Source organism: Bombina bombina, chromosome 4 (genome assembly GCF_027579735.1).
Source record: "Bombina bombina isolate aBomBom1 chromosome 4, aBomBom1.pri, whole genome shotgun sequence".
Lineage (NCBI taxonomy): Eukaryota > Metazoa > Chordata > Amphibia > Anura > Bombinatoridae > Bombina > Bombina bombina.
In genome coordinates, this window is record NC_069502.1 from 715,772,507 (window position 1) to 715,796,047 (window position 23,541).

Here is a 23,541-nt window from a genome sequence, read left to right on the forward strand (position 1 = left end):
ACACACTGGCAGGCAGGCAGGCAACTGCAATTAGATTACACTAGCAGACTGATGTTTCACAGTCAAAAAAGATTTATTTATTTTTTAAATTTACACTACTGTTACAACAGATATGAGTGGTGGCACTGTGGGCAAGTGGGCCTGGCACACACGCTGGCAGGCAGGCAACTGCAATTAGATTTTACTAGCAGACTGATGTTTCACAGTCAAAAAAGTTTTTTTTTAAAATTTACACTACTGTTACAACAGATATGAGTGGTGGCACTGTGGGCAAGTGAGCTTGGCACACACGCTGGCAGGCAGGCAACTGCAATTAGATTACACTAGCAGACTGATGTTTCACAGTCAAAAAAGTTTTTTTTTTTAAATTTACACTACTGTTTGTTACACCAGATATGAGTGGTGGCACTGTGGGCAAGTGGGCCTGGCACACAAGCTGGCAGGCAGGCAACTGCAATTAGATTACACTAGCAGACTGATGTTTCACAGTCAAAAAAGTTTTTTTTTTTAAATTTACACTACTGTTACAACAGATATGAGTGGTGGCACTGTGGGCAAGTGGGCCTGGCACACACGCTGGCAGGCAGGCAACTGCAATTAGATTACACTAGCAGACTGATGTTTAACAGTCAAAAAAGTTTTTTTTTTTTAAATTTACACTACTGTTACAACAGATATGAGTGGTGGCACTGTGGGCAAGTGTGCCTGACACACACGCTGGCAGGCAGGCAACTGCAATTAGTTTACACTAGCAGACTGATGTTTCACAGTCAAAAAAGTTTTGTTTTTTTAAATTTACACTACTGTTACAACAGATATGAGTGGTGGCACTGTGGGCAAGTGGGCCTGGCACACATGCTGGCAGGCAGGCAACTGCAATTAGATTACACTAGCAGACTGATGTTTCACAGTCAAAAACGTTTTTTTTTTAAAATTTACACTACTGTTTGTTACACCAGATATGAGTGGTGGCAACGGGCAAGTGGGCCTGGCACACACGCTGGCAGGCAACTGCAATTAGATTACACTAGCAGACTGATGTTTCACAGTCAAAAAAGTTTTTTTTTAAATTTACACTACTGTTACAACAGATATGAGTAGTGGCACTGTGGGCAAGTGGGCCTGGCACACACGCTGGCAGGCAGGCAGGCAGGCAACTGCAATTAGATTAAACTAGCAGACTGATGTTTCACAGACAAAAATTATTTTTTTTTAAATTTACACTACTGTTACAACAGATGTGAGTGGTGGCACTGTGGGCAAGTGGGCCTGGCACACACGCTGGCAGGCAGGCAACTGCAATTAGATTACACTAGCAGACTGATGTTTCACAGTCAAAAAAGTTTTTTTTTTTTAAATTTACACTACTGTTACAACAGATATGAGTGGTGGCACTGTGGGCAAGTGGGCCTGGCACAAACGCTGGCAGGCAGGCAGGCAACTGCAATTAGATTACACTAGCAGACTGATATTTAACAGTCAAATAAGTTTTTTTTTTTTAAATTTACACTACTGTTACAACAGATATGAGTGGTGGCACTGTGGGCAAGTGTGCCTGGCACACACGCTGGCAGGCAGGCAACTGCAATTAGATTACACTAGCAGACTGATGTTTCACAGTCAAAAAAGTTTTTTTCTTTTTAAATTTACACTACTGTTACAACAGATATGAGTGGTGGCACTGTGGGCAAGTGGGTCTGACACACACGCTGGCAGGCAGGCAACTGCAATTAGATTACACTAGCAGACTGATGTTTAACAGTCAAAAAAGTTTTTTTTTTTTTAAATTTACACTACTGTTACAACAGATATGAGTGGTGGCACTGTGGGTAAGTGGGCCTGGCACAAACGCTGGCAGGCAGGCAACTGCAATTAGATTACACTAGCAGACTGATGTTTAACAGTCAAATAAGTTTTTTTTTTTTTAAATTTACACTACTGTTACAACGGATATGAGTGGTTGCACTGTGGGCAAGTGGGCCTGGCACACACGCTGGCAGGCAGGCAACTGCAATTAGATTACACTAGCAGACTGATGTTTCACAGTCAAAAAAGTTTTTTTTTTTTTATTTAAACTACTGTTACAACAGATATGAGTGGTGGCACTGTGGGCAAGTGGGCCTGGCACACACGCTGGCAGGCAGGCAACTGCAATTAGATTACACTAGCAGACTGATGTTTCACAGTCAAAAAAGTTTTTTTTTTTTAAATTTACACTACTGTTACAACAGATATGAGTGGTGGCACTGTGGGCAAGTGTGTCTGGCACACACGCTGGCAGGCAGGCAACTGCAATTAGATTACACTAGCAGACTGATGTTTCACAGTCAAAAAAGTTTTTTTCTTTTTAAATTTACACTACTGTTACAACAGATATGAGTGGTGGCACTGTGGGCAAGTGGGTCTGACACACACGCTGGCAGGCAGGCAACTGCAATTAGATTACACTAGCAGACTGATGTTTAACAGTCAAAAAAGTTTTTTTTTTTTACATTTACACTACTGTTACAACAGATATGAGTGGTGGCACTGTGGGAAAGTGGGCCTGGCACACATGCTGGCAGGCAGGCAACTGCAATTAGATTACACTAGCAGACTGGTGTTTCACAGTCAAAAAATTTTTTTTTTTAAATTTACACTACTGTTACAACATATATGAGTGGTGGCACTGTGGGCAAGTGGGCCTGGCACACACACTGGCAGGCAGGCAGGCAACTGCAATTAGATTACACTAGCAGACTGATGTTTCACAGTCAAAAAAGATTTATTTATTTTTTAAATTTACACTACTGTTACAACAGATATGAGTGGTGGCACTGTGGGCAAGTGGGCCTGGCACACACGCTGGCAGGCAGGCAACTGCAATTAGATTTTACTAGCAGACTGATGTTTCACAGTCAAAAAAGTTTTTTTTTAAATTTACACTACTGTTACAACAAATATGAGTGGTGGCACTGTGGGCAAGTGGGCCTGGCACACATGCTGGCAGGCAGGCAACTGCAATTAGATTTCACTAGCAGACTGATGTTTCACAGTCAAAAAAGATCAGATGAGTCCTTCAGGACTGTAGTGGACACTGAATACACTAGACAAGCTATCAATTTCCCTATTAAATCAGCAGCAGCTACACTGTCCCTCCTCTCACTAAGAAAGCAGCTTCCGAATGAATCTAAAATGGCTGCTGTCCAGGAGCTGGGAGGGTCTGGGAGGGAGGGTCTGCTGCTGATTGGCTGGAATGTGTCTGCAGACTGTGAGATACAGGGTCAAAGTTTACTCAATGATGACAAATAGGGGTCGGATCGAACATTGCATATGTTCGCCCGCCGTTGTGAACGCGAACAAGCTATGTTCGCCGGGAACTATTCGCCGGCGAACAGTTCGGGACATCACTAATACATATATACTGTATGTATATAATCCTACACATATATATTTACATTAGGGTATATAGGAACACACAGTTCCCATAGACTGCAATGTAAAGGCACTTTTCAGTGCCTAATTTTTCTAACACCCCACTCCCACCAACTTTAAAACCCCAAAACTGCCTAGTGCAATTTTCTTTTATTAAAAAAAAATGCTAGATTTGGTTAATTTTCAGAGCGCTAATTGCTCCTACGAGCTCGCGGTAGCAATAACCGTCCACTTGTAATGGCTGGTTAATTATTGCGCTCTCACAAATTTGCCCGTTTGTGGGAGCGAATAATTTAGGGCCTCATTGTAATCTAGCCCTTAGTTTTTTAATGGGGAATAAGCTTATCACAATTTGAACAAACTTTAATTTATTAATTTGTAAGATGTCTTAAAATTTGTTTGTTTAATGACTGCATTGTTTTTGATAAATGCTTTGTGGTTTCAGCAGCACTCCTATTAAAATCATATCTTTGTTTTAGTGTGCTATGGTTAGACATAGTACAAGATACAATGCTTTTAAAGTAATTTGCACATCTTTAGACATCATCAGGCCTGTAAAGTCATCAGCTAAGGTAAAAAATTCTGGGAGATGACTTTAGAATGATTAGCAGATTACCTGAACAGCCAGTGACTGACTCTAAAGTCCTCTCATTTAATTATTTCGGCCTGTGGGCATACTTCAGAATGACTCCAGGATGACTAGTCTGGAGTCATTGATTACTTCAGAATGACTCCAGGAAGATCAAACTTTTTGACTAGGGAATATGATTAACACTTTTGCAGGGGTTAAACACATAGGGGCCAATTTATTTAGAGTCGGACAGACATGATTTGATGTATCGATCATGTCCGCCCTACATCGCTGAATGCCGACAGCATACATTCTGGTTAACTGCTTATGCAATGCCGCCCGTGCAGATTCGCGACCAATCAGCCGCTAGCAGGGGGTGTCAATCAACCCGATCATATTTGATTGGGCTGATTGCTGTACGCCGCCTCAGAGGTGGCATACGTTAATGACCGCTGCTTCTTAACTCCTGTTTCCAGCAAGCCTGAAGGCTCGCGCGGAAACAGATGTATCTGGCTCCAATTGGGCCATGATAAATTGGCCCCCTAGACCTCAATCACAGTCTATCATTTGCAGCTTTTTTGGCTCTTTTGCAGGCCGAAAAAGTTACTTTTTGGTTCAGCATGATCACAACACTGCATGTTCTTATAATTCCCGCACTCGCAAGCAGGTTTTTGGATCCTTGATAAAAGCCCAATTATTCCTATGAGGCCAAAAAGTTCACTGCGATCCCCAAATATTTTACAGTCAATTTTCATCAACTTTTTGAGTCCAGTTTTGGCTTTTCAAAATATGACAACTCTCGGCACTTGTACAGATTGGTTAGCTAAAGAAACTAACCACAAAAAGATACTCAATAAGCACTCAAAAGACCCCTAAAGTGTAGAATTAGACAAAAAAAAGAGTCACACAAATTAAAACTAAATCTTTATTAGAACTTTTTAAAATTTGGGTAAGTTAAAACTAAAATGCTGGCACTAGTTTACAGTTAGAAAACTGGATATTGTAAACCAGAACTCATATATTGAATATGGTAGGGTGTCAAATGGCACAATTGTAAGCCACTGGCACAAAACTTTTTGACCTTAACCTGTACAATCTAGTGTATTATAATCGTGCCAGTGGCTTACAATTGTGCCATTTGACACCCTACCCTACCTACTTTTTTTTTTGTCTAATTCTACACTTTAGGGGTCCTTTGAGTGCTTATTGAGTATCTTTTTGTGGTTAGTTTCTTTAGCTAACCAATCTGTATAAGTATTGTTCATGATACATAGCACCATACCACATATAATTGTTTAATTCCAGGGCCAGTGACCTTATTTGGAACGGTTAAAGATCCAATTTAATATCTAGTGAGTGGTGCCATCAGCCCAATCTGAATTCAAACTCTCGGCACTTGGTAAGTCCTAAAAAGGGCATTTTTGGACATTTTAACATTATTTCACGGCTATTTGCAAAAAGTCTATTATCTTTCATATATTTAAAACAAACGAGACATTCTTAAAGTGTTTTAACATATATGGTATTGATTCATTAAAGCTCCATTCATCCCTATAGGAGAGACTGAATACAGGGCCCACATTTACATACAGTATATATAGAGACATTTAACAGAGTCTGTAGAAAAAAGTCACTTCAGGATCCCAACATCTACAAATGGAGTTTTTTTAATTTTAATTTTAATATTTGATTTTAAAACTTGCAGTACTGGTGTCTTTTAAATCAGTTTTTTAAAGTAGATTGCACAAACGCGACTTTCATAGTTAACATTTGTAATCCATTTCCATCCATATCACTGCTGATGCTTTTAGGTTGTCAGGATGGCCAGACTGTGTCCTTTATATCACAAAATGGTTGCTTTTAATATAAAATATATTTTTTTAAACAATGTTCACATTTATTGTTTTTTTAAGCATTGTTTTAATTTTGGCGTGAACTGTAAACAAGATAGTGACTATCTGCTAGATTACGAGATTTTGTCGGTAATGGTGTGCGGTGTTAACGAGAATTTTTTTCTCACCGCTCACTTAAGACAACGCTGGTATTACGTTTTTTTTTAAACCCGGCATTAGCCTCTAAAAAGTGAGCGTAGAGCAAAATTTAGCTGCACATCTCACCTCAATACCAGCGTTGCTTACGGTAGCGGTGAGCTGGAAAAATGTGCTTGTGCACGATTTCCCCATAGGAATCAATGGTGCAGAATCTGCTTAAAAAAAAACTAACACCTGCAAAAAAGCAGCGTTCAACTCCTAACACAGCCCCATTGATTATTATGGGGAAACAAAAGTTATATCTACACCTAACACCCTAACATGAACCTCGAGTCTAAACACCCCTAATCTTACACTTATTAACCCCTAATATGCCGTCCCCAACATCGCCGACACCTACATTATATTATTAACCCCTAATCTGCCGCTCCGGACACCGCCGCCACCTACATTATCCCTATGAACCCCTAATCTGCTGCCCCCAACATCGCCGACACCTACTTTTTATTTATTAACCCCTACTCTGCCGCCCCCAATGTCGCCGCCACCTACCTATACTTATTAACCCCTAACCTGCCGCCGCCAACGTCGCCGCCTCTATAATAAACATATTAACCCCTAAACCTAAGTATAACCCTAACCCTAACACCCCCTAACTTAAATATAATTTAAATAAATATAAATAAAATTACTACAATTAAATAAATTATTCCTATTTAAAACTAAATACTTACCTATAAAATAAACCCTAAGATAGCTACAATATAACTAATAGTTACATTGTAGCTATCTCAGGGTTTATTTTTATTTTACAGGCAACTTTGTATTTATTTTAACTAGGTACAATACTTATTAAATAGTTATAGAGGGGCAGAAGTCTTCATCCGATCCGGGCAGAAGAGGACCTCCAGACTGGCAGAAGTCTTCATCCAGGCGGCATCTTCTATCTTCATCCATCCGGAGCGGAGCGGGTCCATCTTGAAGCCAGCCGACGCGGAGCATCCATCCAGACTGACGACTACACGACGAATGACGGTTCCTTTAAATGACGTCATCCAAGATGGCGTCCCTTGAATTCCGATTGGCTGATAGGATTCTAACTACCTAGTTAAAATAAAGACAAATTTACCTGTAAAATAAACCCTAACCTAAGTTACAATTACACCTAACACTACACTATAATTAAATTAATTGACTAAATTACCTACAAAAAAACTACAAATTAAATACGAAAAAAAGCAAAACACTAATTTACAGAAAAAAATAAAATAATTACAAGAATTTTAAACTAATTACACCTAATCTAATCCCCCTAATAAAATAAAAAATCCCCCCAAAATAATAAAAATCCCTACCCTACACTAAATTACAAATAGCCCTTAAAAGGGCCTTTTGCAGGACATTGCCCCAAAGTAATCAGCTCTTTTACCTGTAAAAAAAATACAATACCCCCCAACATTAAAACCCACCACCCACACACCCAACCCTAAAATAAAACCCACCCAATCCCCCCTTAATAAAACCTAACACTAACCCCTTGAAGATCACCCTAACTTGAGACGTCTTTACCCAGCCGGGCACAAGTGGTCCTCCAGAGGGGCAGAAGTCTTCATCCGATCCGGGCAGAAGAGGACCTCCAGACTGGCAGAAGTCTTCATCCAGGCGGCATCTTCTATCTTCATCCATCCGGAGCGGAGCCGGTCCATCTTGAAGCCAGCCGACGCGGAGCATCCATCCAGACTGACGACTACACGACGAATGACGGTTCCTTTAAATGACGTCATCCAAGATGGCGTCCCTTGAATTCCGATTGGCTGATAGGATTCTATCAGCCAATCGGAATTAAGGTAGGAAAAATGCTATTGGCTGATGCAATCAGCCAATAGGATTGAGCTCACATTCTATTGGCTGTTCCAATCAGCCAATAGAATGCAAGCTCAATCCTATTGACTGATTGGATTAGCCAATAGGATTTTTCCTACCTTAATTCCGATTGGCTGATCGGAATTCAAGGGACGCCATCTTGGATGACGTCATTTAAAGGAACCGTCATTCGTCGCGTAGTCGTCGGTCTGGATGGATGCTCCACGTCGGCTGGCTTCAAGATGGACCCGCTCCGCTCCAGATGGATGAAGATAGAAGATGCCGCCTGGATGAAGACTTCTGCCTGTCTGGAGGTCCTCTTCTGCCCGGATCGGATGAAGACTTCTGCCCCTCTGGAGGACCACTTGTGCCCGGCTGGGTGAAGACGTCTCAAGGTAGGGTGATCTTCAAGGGGTTACACAGGTAAAAGAGCTGATTACTTTGGGGCAAAGACCCGCAAAAGGCCCTTTTAAGGGCTATTTGTAATTTAGTGTAGGGTAGGGATTTTTATTATTTTGGGGGGATTTTTTATTTTATTAGGGGGATTAGATTAGGTGTAATTAGTTTAAAATTCTTGTCATTATTTTATTTTTTTCTGTAATTTAGTGTGCTTTTTTTTGTACTTTAGTTTATTTTAATTTATTGTAGTTAATTGTAGGTAATTTAGTAAATTAATTTAATGATAGTGTAGTGTTAGTTGTAATTGTAACTTAGGTTAGGGTTTATTTTACAGGTAAATTTGTACTTATTTTAGCTAGGTAGTTATTAAATAGTTAATGACTATTTAGTAACTATTGTACCTAGCTAAAATAAATACAAACTTGCCTGTAAAATAAAAATAAACCCTGAGATAGCTACAATGTAACTATTAGTTATATTGTAGCTATCTTAGGGTTTATTTTATAGGTAAGTATTTAGTTTTAAATAGGAATTATTTATTTAATTGTAGTAATTTTATTTTGTTTTATTTAAATTATATTTAAGTTGGGGGGGTTAGACTTAGGTTTAGGGGTTAATAAATTTAATATAGTAGCGGCGACGTTGGGGTCGGCAGATTAGGGGTTAATAAATGTAGGTAGGTGTTGGTGATGTTAGGGATGGCAGATTAGGTGTTAATAAAATTTAACTAGTGTTTGCGAGGTGGGAGTGCGGCGGTTTAGGGGTTAATATATTTATTAAAGTGGCGGCGATGTCCTGTCGGCAGATTAGGGGTTAAAAAATGTATTTAAGTGTTTGCGATGTGGGGGGGGGGCGGTTTAGGGGTTAATAGGTAGTTTATGGGTGTTAGTGTACTTTTTAGCACTTTAGTTAAGAGATTTATGTTACGGCGTTAGCCCATAAAACTCTTAACTACTGACTTTTAAATGCGGTAGGAGTCTTGACAGGAGAGGGTGTACCGCTCACTTTCTCCAAGACTCGTAATACCGGCGTTAGGCAAATCCCATTAAAAAGATAAGATACGCAATTGACGTAAGTGGATTTGCGGTATGCTCGAGTCGCGGAAGAAAAGTGAGCGGTACACTTGTACCTGCCAGACTCGTAATACCAGTGGGCGTTAAAAAGCAGCGTTGGGACCTCTCAACGCTGCTTTTTAAGGCTAACGCAAGACTCGTAATCTAGGCATTTGTTTTTCAATGCAAAGGACATTTAATATATTTTTTTACTGTATTTTAACATTCCTCGAACTGTAAATCATGAACCCACTGCCTTAATACATTGTATCTGTTTGATACATCACCAGGTTTTTATATGGGGACGCACCTCCATGCATGCTAAGTCCAAATGCGTTTATGAGAATGCCTTTCAAAAGGCCTGTGCCTAGTTTGTGAACTTGTAAACTGGAACATCATTCATGACAGTGCAAGAAAAAAAGTTAAAAGGACATGAAACCCAATCCTTCAAGGATTAAGATAGAGCATACAATTTTAAACAACTTTAACTTCTATTATAATTTGCTTAATTCTCCTTGTATCCTTTGTTGAAAGTCATTACTAGGTAGGCTCAGGAGCAGCCATGCACTACTGGGAACTAGTTGATAATTGGTGGATGCACAATCTGCATGTTAAGATTCTCTGGTAAATCATCTTTATCAATCATTTGTAATACCAAATTGTGCCCTATTCTTAGTGTAGAGTTGCATTATGGATTGTATTCTAGGCCTATATGGTTTTTTTTTCTTTGTCTTTCTATAAAATGGTTTATGGTCTTTTATGTTACAGTTAAATGTCACATTAGAAAGTATAGAGGAAAGCACACCAAGTAGCAGCAGAAAGCACATGAAAATTAAATGTATGACAACAAATGCAAGAAGCATGACAGGTAAAATGGGGGAGCTGACGCTCTTAGTTGCAGAAGAGGACTATGATGTTATCAGTATAACTGAAACTTGGTGGGATGATTCACATGACTGGGCAGTTAACTTAGAGGGGTATACATTATTTAGGAGGGACTGGAATAATAAAAGGGGTGGAGGAATCTGCATGTATATTAAACCTGACCTTAAACCTACAATAAGGGAAGATATTTATGATACAAGTGACAATGTAGAGACCCTGTGGGTTGAAATAAAGAGTGGGGGGAAAAATCCTAAAAAAATATTACTAGGAACATGCTACAAGCCTCCCAACATTAGTGACCAGGAGGAAACTCAACTACTTATCCAAATAGGTAAGGCTGCTAATAACAGTGCTGTAATTATGGGAGATTTTAACTACCCTGATATAAACTGGGCCAATGAAACTAGTAATTCAGCTAAGGGGGATAGATTTTTAAATGTTCTCAGGGATAACTTCTTGTCACAATTAATAGAGGAGCCAACTAGGAGTAAAGCTATATTGGATTTAGTGCTATCAAACAATACAGATATAATATCAAACATAGAAGTTAAAGTGAAGGTAAAGTTTTTCACATACAAATTTATCTGTATGTTGCTTTTCTAATGTACAACGTAGTCGCTATGTTTATTTTTTTAATAAACTTTAATTTGACCATATTTACCAACCTTTATGTTACTATTCCTTGCTATCCTAATCTCCTCCCATCCAGCATTTCCGTGTTTGCTATACATAGATGTATAGAGCGGTCCCACCCGCTCTATACGTCAGAACTACGCTCGTGCCCATCGATCCTCTTTTAACCGCGCATGCGCACAAAAGTTATCTCTCGCAAAAGCGCATGCCTCCAAAATCTGCAACATAGTATTGAATGAGTTGCGAGACTCATTCAATACTATATTTGAAACGCTTAATGCGCATATGCAACACGGGGACGCGCTCGCTTTCAAGCAGGAAGTAAAAATAGTCGCGCATGCGCACCATTAAGCATCACCTTCTGACGTCAATTGACGGCCGCCTAACGGCCAGAAAATCAATTGGCTGTATAAACAACGTGATCGTTGTTTAGAGGAAAAAAAAAAAAAAGGGTTGTTTTGTTCAAAGCGAAATCGCAGCACATTAAGCAAGATAACAAAGGTACAATACAAAAATATAAGAAATGATGAATGAACATACTATTAATTTTGAATGCTATATTGATTTTTTCGTAGCAGACTGATTAACTTTACCTTCACTTTAAAGAACATTTGGGTAACAGTGATCATAACATGGTCACATTTGAAATCTATTTTCATATGCAGTGTTTTAAAGGCTTAACTAAGACTTTTAATTTCAAGAAAGCAAAATTCAACGATTTAAGGAAATCATTAAAGGGACATTATACACTCATTTTTTCTTTGCATAAAGGTTTTGTAGATGATCTATTTATATAGCCCATAAAGTTTTTTTTTTAAATAAATGTATAGTTTTGCTTATTTTTAAATAACATTGCTCTGATTTTCAGACTCCTTACCAAGCCCCAAAGTTTTATGTGAATACCATCAGCTACCTTCTACAGCTTGCTCCTGTTTGTGTAAAGGGTCTTTTCATATGCAAAAGAAGGGGGAGGGGGGGGAGTGTCTTATTTCCCACTTGCAGTGGGCTTTCCAGCTACCTTTTCAACAGAGCCAAACTGACAGCTTCTAAGTAAGTTTTTAAACAGTTTTATACTGGATTTTTATATCAGTATCTGTGCATCTTATTCTTTATAGTAGTGTCTATTACATGCAGTTATATGAAAATGAGTGTATACTGTCCCTTTAAATAATATAAATTGGGACAATGTATTTTCTAATAAAAATACAGAGGATAAATGGATAATATTTAAAAATGTGTTAAATAAATATACATATCAACACATACCATATGGTTATAAAAATAAAAATAAAAAAACAAAGCCGTTATGGCTAAATAAAAATGTGTTAAGAGAAATTAGGAAAAAACGTAGGGCATTTAAATAATTAAAAGAAAATAGTACAGGCTCAGCATACAATATTTATAAGGAATGTAACAAAGCATGCAAAAAAGCAATCAAATTAGCCAAAATTGAAAATGAAAAATTAATTGCCAAGGATTCTAAGTCTAACCCTAAAAGGTTCTTTAAGTACATAAATAGCAAAAAATCTAAGAAGGATAATATAGGTACATTAAAATGTGTGGAGGGTAGCATGATAAATAATGACAGGGAGAAGGCTGAGGTACTAAACCAGTTTTTTTCTTCAGTATACACAAGAGAGGAACCATTGAATGATACTTTGGAACAGAATAGAACATACCAGTCCATACCACTAACTGGGTTTTGTTTAGAGGATATCAGGAAAAAACTGGAAAATATTAAGGTAAATAAAACTCCAGGCCCAGATGGAATACACCCAAGGATGTTAAGGGAACTTAGCACTGTTATAGACAAACCTTTACTCTTAATTTTTCAAGACTCATTATCCTCAGGCATGGTACCCCAGGATTGGCGTAAAGCTGATGTGGTGCCACTCTTCAAAAAGGGAAGCAGGTATGATCCAGGAAGCTATAGACCAGTTAGTCTGACATCAATAGTGGGGAAGATATTTGAAGGGATTATATTGATGAGCATATTCGTGTAAACAAGATTATGAGTTCTAATCAGCATGGCTTTAGGAGAAATAGATCATGTCAAACTAATCTAATTAGATTCTACGAGGAAGTAAGTAAAAATATAGATAAAGGGGAATCAGTTGATGTGATATACTTAGATTTTGCAAAGGCATTTGATACAGTGCCACATGAAAGATTAATGCACAAAATTAAGGGACTGGGAATAGCTGAAAATGTTAGCTCATGGATAAATAACTGGATAAAAGATAGGGAGCAACGAGTAGTAATAAATGGATCATACTCAGATTGGACAAAGGTAATCAGTGGCGTCCCCCAGGGATCAGTACTGGGCCCTGTTCTTTTTAATATTTTTATAAATGACTTGGAGCAAGGATTAAATAGCGACATCTCTATTTTTGCAGATGATACTAAGTTAAGTAAGGTCATTAGGTCAGAGCAGGACGAACTCTCTTTACAAAGGGATTTGCTAAAATTAGAACTATGGGCAAGTGAATGGAAAATGAGATTTAATACGGAAAAATGCAAGGTTCTGCATTTTGGAAGTAAAAATAAGCAGGCTACGTATTTTTTAAATGGGATAAGACTTAGCCAAACACAGGAGGAAAGGGATTTGGGAGTAGTAATAGATAACAAGCTAAAGATGGGTGCACAATGCAGGGCAGCGGCTTCAAAGGCTAATAAGATACTAGCATGTATTAAAAGAGGCATTGATTCAAGGGAGGAAAGCATAATTCTGTAATTATATAAAGCCCTGGTAAGACCTCACCTTGAGTTTGGAGTGCAGTTCTGGGGACCGATTGCTAAAAAAGATATTGCTGAACTAGAAAAAGTTCAGAGAAGGGCCACAAAGCTAATAAGGGGATTGGAGAAATTAACCTATGAGGAGAGGCTAGCCAAACTGGGTCTGTTTTCTTTAGAAAAAAGGCGCTTGAGAGGTGACATGATTAGTTTATATAAATATATTCAAGGCCCATATACAGAGATGGCAGAAGCTCTGTTTATTCCAAGAAAATTGTTTCTGACAAGAGGTCATAATTTAAGGTTGGAGGAAAGGAGATTTAATCTCCTGCAACGGAAACGTTTTTTCACTGTAAGAGCAATAAAATTGTGGAACTCATTACCAAAGGAGGTAGTGAATGCCAATACCATAGATACATTTAAAAATAGTCTGGATAAATTTCTGTATATAAACAAAATTCATGGATATGATTGCTAGTATTAAATGGGTCACATTTTAATGGGGTTATTTAAGCTTAACTGGAGCTTTTTGTAAGTATTTTAGATTTGTATAGGTTGAACTCGATGGACTTCAGTCTTTTTTCAACCTTATCTACTATGTTACTATGTTACTATGTAGTTTATGAAGTAGCATTAGCAGCCAAAGTTCCAAGGCAAGAAGTTTTATGCCCCTTTAATGTTGTTTTAATTTTAAAATTAATGTAAATGTTTTGGTCAACTGTAATATCTGATAGTATATTACTATCAATTACTTTTACCCATAAGCATAATAAACAAAAAAAAATCTTAGTATCGTAATATCTCTTTATAATGATGATTATGATTATTATTATTAAGAATAATAATCATAATAATATATTTGCAAAAAAGAAAAAAAATAGTTTTATTTCCCTTTCACATATAAAGTCAACACAAATACATATTACACTATATTTCCCACGTATAATAAACAGATAACAAATGTTTTGGTTTCCTGCAAAAACAATCTTCCAACATTTATAATTAACTGGTGTCATGTGACACAGTTGTCAGAGCAGAAAAGCAAGGTGTACTGCTCATTCAGGCAGTAATCCAGCTCGGCAGTATTTTCAGCTCCCTGCTGGTTCTCAGAGACTATGAGGTTGCAGCCGCCTCACTTTTCATACTGAATTATTGTGTATGGATAGCAGCTCTGCACAGCAGTTAATGGCAAGAAGATTTATAGCTTTTTTTGACAATCTGTTATTCGCTAAATGAGCATAACACGTCTGGGATTATGAGTCCTTAAATTGACATCAAATAACAGAGAAAGTTACCAGTGTCAGTTTTGTGTAGATTTGTTTTTACCTTTGCAAATACTTTTTCTCGACTATTGAAACTATTGATCTATTTTTATTAAAAAAAAAAAAATCTATGTTTTCAGTATCAACACCTAAAATCTATCTGGATCTCAATAAACATATGTGCTTTCATATTGGGTCAATATGTTGATTAACTGGCATAAAAAGATATGTTCACTACAGTGCAATCTTTCTTGTCAAATGGCATAGCAATGCAAGAGAAAATCTTTTATTTTTTTTTCTCTTTATTGACCTGTTGGGAGTAACAGATCAAAATTAAATAAATATGAATCAGTAGAATGTTTTGAGTGGCGCGTGTGGTGAAAACAAACTACAATTTTAGCACACTGCTGAGAATGTACCGGATCAGTCATTTATCACAGCATATTTAATATTATCTGTAATTAATAATCGTATTGTTTACTTAAATAAAGAAGACTTCTTAACAAATAAACCACTCTTACCTATAAAGATGAAACTGCTAAAGCACTAAGATACAAATGGAAATGTTTTAAATCAAAATTCATCCCAATTAATCAATGTATGGAGACTTAGATTATTTTTCTTGCAGAATTACTTTCCAAATCTTTACAGATTTTCAATAATAGTCAAGCGTTTGTTGTTAATAAGTGCACACACTGCTTGTTTTCATTTGTTAGATGAACACTTATATTAATAACTCCCTGCTGCATGTGCATGTAGTAGTAAATCAAACAGTAACATAGTCATAAGGTTTTATCCAGGGGCTTAACTACTGGGGTTGCCGAGGGCACAACTGCGACTGGGCCCTGGAGCCCCCCCCCCACCCTTCAGCACAAACTTAGCTAAAGATCTCATTGGCGGCTTTGGCATGCATATTGGCTCCTGACTGCATGTGTAGTTTCTGCAAAGGCTAAACAATTGCTGAGCTCCCATAAATATGTCAATGGCTGAGCTCTAAATTGAATGACATTGAAAGCTAAATGCCTTCTCATTAACTCTCTGCACTCTGACATTACCAAAGTAAGCAGCCTTCTAGGGAGAACTTAACCCTGTGAAAGACACAAGGTTTCAATTCTTAGTACATTTTAAAATAATAAAGTGTTAAAAAGTTGTTACTAATTAATTAATTAGCCTAATTTTTACCAGATTTTTTTTTTGTTTTCGTATTATACTGCCCTATAAATTCATTGCCTTCAAAATTGTACGTGCTCGTATAAATCTTTATGACACGGAATTTAGTCTCTTCTTATGGCTAGATCTATTTTTATTCAGAATCTTGTGTGGTTTGTAGTTTTTAGAAACTGTTGGTGTACATTTATAAGAATTACCCACTTGATGATGCTTTGGTATTATAGAACTTAAGATGACCAGGGATCCCTATTATCTATCTTTTTAATCTTGATATATCTCTATAACGATGTCATCTATACCTATATATCTCAAGAGTAAATAGATAATAGGGATTGCTGGTCTGCTTATGAGGGTTTTGTGTAAAATCTAACTTGAGCAGCCATATGTGTGTGTGTATGTGTATATATATATATATATATATATATATATATATATATATATATGTGTGTGTATGAATATATATATATATATATATATATATATATACTGTGTGTGTTTATATATATATATATATATATATATATATATAAATACAAATGTTTCTGCACACCTTACAAAATTATTTTATTAATATTACCTCTTAGGGGTGCAACCAACCAACCAAATAATTACACAAAATAGAATATTGCCGCATATCCACTTCTATATTATCAAAACATTTTAAATATGGCAAAAATTCACCTAAGCTCATATTTTAAAATTGGGATCTTAGTCACACAATATGGCCATATTTTGCTTAAGCCAATCACCAACTTACAAGGTGTCCCAGGGGCATATCTATTAAGCTCCATATGGAGCTTGAAGTCCCGTGTTTCTGGCGAGCCTTCAGGCTCGCCAGAAACACCAGTTATGAAGCAGCGGTCTAAAGACTGCTGCTCCATAACCCTGTCCAACTGCTCTGAGGAGTGAGCAATGAGCAATACGCTCAGAGAGCGTATTGCTCATTGCTTATTACTCATTCAGCGAGGTCTGTCGGACATGATCCGCAATGCCGGATCATGTCCGACAAGTCTTTCATAAATAGGCCCCCCAATGTTGACTGGTCCTAAAACTGCAATGTGATGTCTTTCTAGGCTGTAACATTCCTGGTTTAACTATGGATCTAAGAATGAGCCTCTCTGGCTTTATACACCTTGTAAGTTGGTGACTGGCTTAAGCAAAATATGGCCATATTGTGTAACTAAGATCCCAATTTTAAAATATGAGCTTAGGAGAATTTTTGCAAAATTTAAAATGTTTTGATAATATAGAAGTGGATGTGCGGCAATATTCTATATATATATATCACACATACTGTGCCAGTTAATACACTCTCCAGCGGAATATTTTTTGTGAAATATTAATATCGCAGAAGCCATATGTGTGTGCACATAGGTGACTGTGGGTCCTTATGAATGTCTATGACCGGTGGGGGGGGGCCTTTATGGATTCTTGCCCTGGAGTTTCTAGTTATGCCTCTGGTTTTATCAACCTATTTTGTTCAAATTAAGGTTTATCTATAAATCCAGGGGATCCTATTCAATTCTTCAGTAATATGATTCATTGGTCTACGCTACTTTAAACATTATATTACAAAAGTTTCATGCTCTATTTATTAAAGCATGTAGTTTTTGCATTACTGATTGTGTGTTAAACCCTGTAAAATAAGTTAACCATATAGATAAAGTCTTGCATAAGATCCACAATCATTGATACTTAGTGGGCAGGTGTGACTTCTGTTCCTGGTTGGCCCACTGGAGTTTTCCTGTTTGAGAACTGGTATGCACTGCAATACTTTAGATACCGCTAAATGCGTGTAGCACCATAGCATCATATAAATTTTAAAAAAAAGATCTTTGGAAAATTATTACATTATCTATCTATTTTAATCAATATGTAGAATATATATATATATATATATATATATATATATATATTACTATTAAAGTTAATTTAACATGTTATAACTCATGTGTTTTTTATATATTTATCAAAAAGAATATGAATGATATTTACCTTGGATTATATAAAGCTGATATGAAATCATTATAATGTTCTATTTATATAGAACCAACCCCTAGACTGCTTAATATATACATTGGTTGATCCTGTTAAGTTGTAGGGCCCTGGTCTGAAGAACTTACAGTCTAGCGACTGTCATGTCTTCTTAAGTGTTAATTTTCTGATTCTCTTTACATTCTTAGTTCATAATACCAGATTGAATAATATAGAATTATATTAGCTATATGAAGAGTGCGGCTTAGAAGATCAGGAGAAATTGGAAAAGTTATATTGATTTGTGATCTCTTCCTAATTACGGTCTCTTTTGATTTAGTGTTCCCTATGGTAAAGAACTCCCCATGTCTTCTGATCTGTTAACCGTGCGTTGCTATACTTGCCTGTATGTATGAAAGTGACTCAGCTGCTGTCTTCAGATGAGGCTAACTGGTCACATCTAGCCCTCTGGCATGTTTGGCTTCAGTGATCAAGCTCCAACAAGAAGAACAAAAGCTGGTCTCTAATGAGGCACTTATTGTTAACTGACCATTGTTTTGACATTGGGGTCAAGATGTTCTACAACAACATATCTCATAATCTTCTTCAAATGCTACAAAAGGGCAATAGAAAAGAATAAGTATAAAATGTTCCTTAGCACTCACAGTCTTCCTTTTATTATGCCGGTGTGCACTCCAAAGTAAAATAACAAGCAGATGAGAAGGCACTCTCTGGTCTTACTAACCAAGTGTGGATTCTTCTTAACATTTCGGACAGATAATCACACCACAGAGGAGGGGAGTGAAACCCTGAAACATTATGGTATAAATCCACACTTTGTTAGTAAGACCGTAAAGTGCCTTCTCCTCTGTATATATATATATATATATATATAAAACTTGGCGGAAGCTGCCTTATTGAAACATCACACAATACAATAAATAAAATACTGATCCATTGAGCACACTAAATAAATCACAAGAAAATTCACTAAACATACTCAGTTAAGGCAATAAAAGAGATTAACATTTTCGTAATTAGACACTCCAATTACATAATTGTCATAGACAAGAAACATAACAAGATATTAGTACTATTTTAAACCTATGTCAGCAAGTAAGATCTAAAAAAATCTAAAACCCCTATCTATCATTAACATGAACAAAACTGGAATTGAAATTACTATGTAAAAAAGACGAGAATATAATGTCAATAAATTATGAAGATGCAAATCAACACCTCCGTATAAGACAATTGTGAATGTATAGAGGATGCTAAGTTATACAGAGAACATAGATACAGGAATAATAAGATCATTTAGCAATGTCATATAGATAATTATGTGACAGGATCCGATAAGTATCTTCAGCATCATGCACAAGTAAAATTGGATGCTAGGGACCTATATTTGTCAGCCATCAATAAGGGCACACAACGTAAAGAGACATGATATCCCAATTTTTTTCTTTCATGATTCAGATAGAGCATGCAATTTTAAACAACTTTCTAATTTACTTGTTTTGTCAAATTTCCTTTGTTCTCTTGGTATCTTTTGTTGAAAAGCAGGGAGGTAAGCTCAGGAGCATGCACATGTTTGGAGCACTATATGACAGCAGTTTTGCAAGGATGTTATTCATTTGCAAGAGCACTAGATGGCAACACTATGTCCTGCCATGTAGTACCCCACACTCCTCCATAAGTATCTCTTCAATATTTAATAACATGAGATCGGAAAAAAAAATTATATTAGAAGTAGACTGGAAACTTTTGCAAAATGGTATGCTCTGTCTGAATCACAAAAGAAAATATTTGGGTTTCACATTCCCTTAAAGGGACATGAAACCTAAAATTTTTCTTTCATGATTTAGAAAGAGCATACAATTATAAACAACTTTCTAATTTACTTCTATTATCTATTTTGCTTCATTCTCTTGATATTCTTTGCTGAAAAGCATATCTAGATATGCTTAGTAGCTGCTGATTGGTAGATGCACATAGATGCCTCCTGTGATTGGTTCACTGTGTGCATTTCTATTTTTTCATTAAAGTATATCTAAAGAATAAAGCAAATTAGGTAATAGAAGTAAATTGGAATGTTGTTTAAAATTATATTCTCTACCTTAATCATGAAAGAAAATATTTGGGTTTCACGTTCCCTTAAGAATTGCATTTGTTATTTGGCTTCAGCTTGCCTCTTTGATTTTGCATCTGTATTCTGATTTTGTACTGTTTTATCTGTGTGGCTTTGACCTGGGTTGTCTGACTTTGTATTCTTTAATTTCTTACCAAAAGCATAGTATAGTTTGCTTTCTGGATTTGGTTATTTTCCTACACTGTCACCGTTGTATCCTGCATCTCCAGTGTCCAACAGCCTTATTACCATGGATGCCTCTGTTCTAATGAGATCTGCATTAAAGGCATTTATTTTTACAATTACATTCTGTTCCCTACTAAAATGATCTTATTTTTTTATAAGATCTTTTGTTATTTCAAGTAACCTATGCAAGTTTTAGTTTTAATCTGGAGACCAAACTTTTTCAAGATATATTTTCCAGGTATTTAGATTTATCACAGTTACGCTTTATAATTTGTAGGTGCTGAGATAGTTCAGATACTGAGTTTGGTCTCATTGCCCTAAATTCTCCTTGGTTACTATGTTTCATTTGAAGTGCCCTAGTAAGGGCTTGTGGTAAATTGGGTCACTTAGCCATTGATTCTGGCTCTGTGGAATAATCTGGTATCCAGCCCACAGCCTAAAGTCAAAGTATTCCGTTCTCTTCCAGGAAATTGGTGTATCTCAGTCATTGCACTGTAACAACATACAGTCACCATCACCCAATGGTGGGATAAAAAGTTCTCTACTGTTGTAATAGATGGTTCTATAGGGTTGGCAAATCTTCTAAGGGAGTAAAGGTTACAAACACACCTATTATTATTCACCCCACCTATAAGGGCGGGGCAGTTCCGATTTAGGATTACATGACATAATGTCAGGAACCTATGTGCCAACATCATATAAAAGATTAAATGACACTCGGCTAGATTACGAGTTTTGCGTTACAAGCTGTGCGGTGCTAACAAGCAGTTTATGCTCACCGCTCACTTACAGACAGCGCTGGTATTACGGGTTTTTCCAAACCCGGCGTTAACCGCAAAAAAAGTGATCGTAGAGCAAAATTTTGCTCCACATCTCACCTCAATACCAGCGCTGCTTACGTTAGCGGTGAGCTGGCTGAACGTGCTTGTGCACAATTTCCCCATGGGGGAGAGCCGGCTGAAAAAAAAACTAACACCTGCAAAAAAGCAGCGTTTAGTTTCTAACGCAGCCCCATTGATTCCTATGGGGAAAATACATTTATGTCTACACCTAACACCCTAGCAAAAAAAGGGGGTTAAATAAACTAGCGCTTAAGAGTTAATATCCCTTGCCCTATTCTCCTACTATCTACTTCCCAGATAGAAAGGTGTATAAAGTGAAAAAGTTATGGAGATTAGGCGCTTAATCTGCAAAAGGGATAAAGGTGTGTATGGAGGTCGTTAGCTAAATATGTAGAAAAAACTGGACCTTGGACAGAATAAGTGAAAAATTCTTCTACAATTTATTTTCAAAATAAAAACATGATAATACCAAGATAAAATAAATCACAATCCCTAAGTGTTGCAACACTATATCGATCAATTCATAAAATTTCTAAAATTCAGATATACATTTGTTTCATACACAAATAAAAGGATTTATCTGCTCTTTTGTATCCTTTGTTCAAAGATTTTAGATAGAATGTATTCTTTTATTTCAACACAATTAATAATATTTGTCTCTATTTGATATTTTATATCTATATTTCATCAACTTTAAAATTACAAATATGTAGCAAAAACTAACAATTAGTTAAAACAATTTAAATGCAAGATTATAAATGGTGTCCCCACAATGGCTGTTTACTTATATTGGTTGTAATTTTGTGTATCTAAAAAGTTCATCAAAGCATTTGTAAGTAATTGGAGATAAATTACTGAGGGCTGTGTTCTTTATCCTTATATTTATGTTGTGATATATTACGGTTTCACAGTTACCTCTTTGTATCCTCAGTGAGCTTAATTTGTAGAAAAGGAATGTTCCAAACAGTGTTTAGGGGTGATTTTCTTACCCTCTCTTGTGAGCTGTTACTACTCACAGGCTTCCCAGCGGTTCCTATTGGTCCTCAGTTTGACTCTCAGACAATGGGGTTCCGGTAGGTAATTTTCTTTGTGTTACCTTGTCACTGGTCTTTGTAGAAGTGCTCTGATTACAGCACCAAACTGTAGACAATCCTTTTGTTTCTGTAACTTGCGCAAGTTAGCTTTTGTGTTTGTAGTTCCTCAATCTCCTGCACTTAAGTACTTCTGTACGCAGGAAAAAAACAGGCTTTTTCTTTCTTGGTGTTCACACAGATATCAACATGTTTCGCCAGCAACCCTGGCTTTATCAAGATAAAGTGTGATCACACCTTACACCTTTATATAGCACTGACTTGATTTCCATTGGTCCATTCACTGTTTCTGTTTTCTCTTTTCCACTGGGTCCTAGAGTCCTTTTGTTCAAATATCCTATTTTGTTTTCTAACCTTTTTATTTTTATTCAGGTCATATCAGAGTGGTTAACCCGATTTCTTTTTTCATTATTCCTAACAGCCTTTCTCCATTACTTCACATATGCCAAGGGGTTCAACCATTTATATTTTAACAGTTTATTTAATTTTCACATTCATTTTCTATTACTCCTATTAACATTTTAAAACTTTTGACAAATCTTTAGAATAAATTAGTTTAGAGAATCCATTTATTTTAAAATAATAATCCCAATTATTTTTTTATATAAATATATTATTTTTTCCAAGTGTCTTAGGTGAAGAATTTTCAAGTGGCTCCATGATATAGGTACTATTACAAAAGTGAAAGGGGAGAAAAACAAATAATGTGGTGATATGTTTGTGCAAGAGAAAAAATTATCCCTTTATTTTAGTGGCTCCATTATATAGATACTATTACAAAGGGGAGAGGGGGGGAAAACAAATAAGGTGTGATATGTTTGTGTAAAGGAATTAATTATCCCTTTTTTTTTTTTTTTTTTGAAAAAATCTCTAGGATAATACATTTTTAGTGACTAAAACTAGTTATACAAATTTATTAAAGATAGTGATTACTGTGTGCCTAGAAAAGGAGATATATCCAATTCTGAATTCAAACCGTGGGGGGTGAATCGTGTTGAAGTTGTATATGAATTCTGCTTCTTTTTTTAGAATAGATGCTTCTAAATCTCCCCCTCTCCAATTGGGTTTCACTTTATATAATCCCCAATACTTCATATCTGAGACTCTATTTTTGTGTATTTCCCTAAAATGTTTATAAAGATAAGTGTCCAGGTTCCCTTTTTTGATGTTACAGATATGCTCCCTTATCCTGTCCCTTAGCATTCGCGTCGTTTCTCCTATGTAAAAAAGTTCACAAGAGCATTGCAGCATATAGATTACTCCTTTATTAGTGCACCTTATTGTGTTTTCTATTTTAAACTCCTTAGTGTTATTAAGGAGTCCTAACAGTTTTCTTTTTAATGC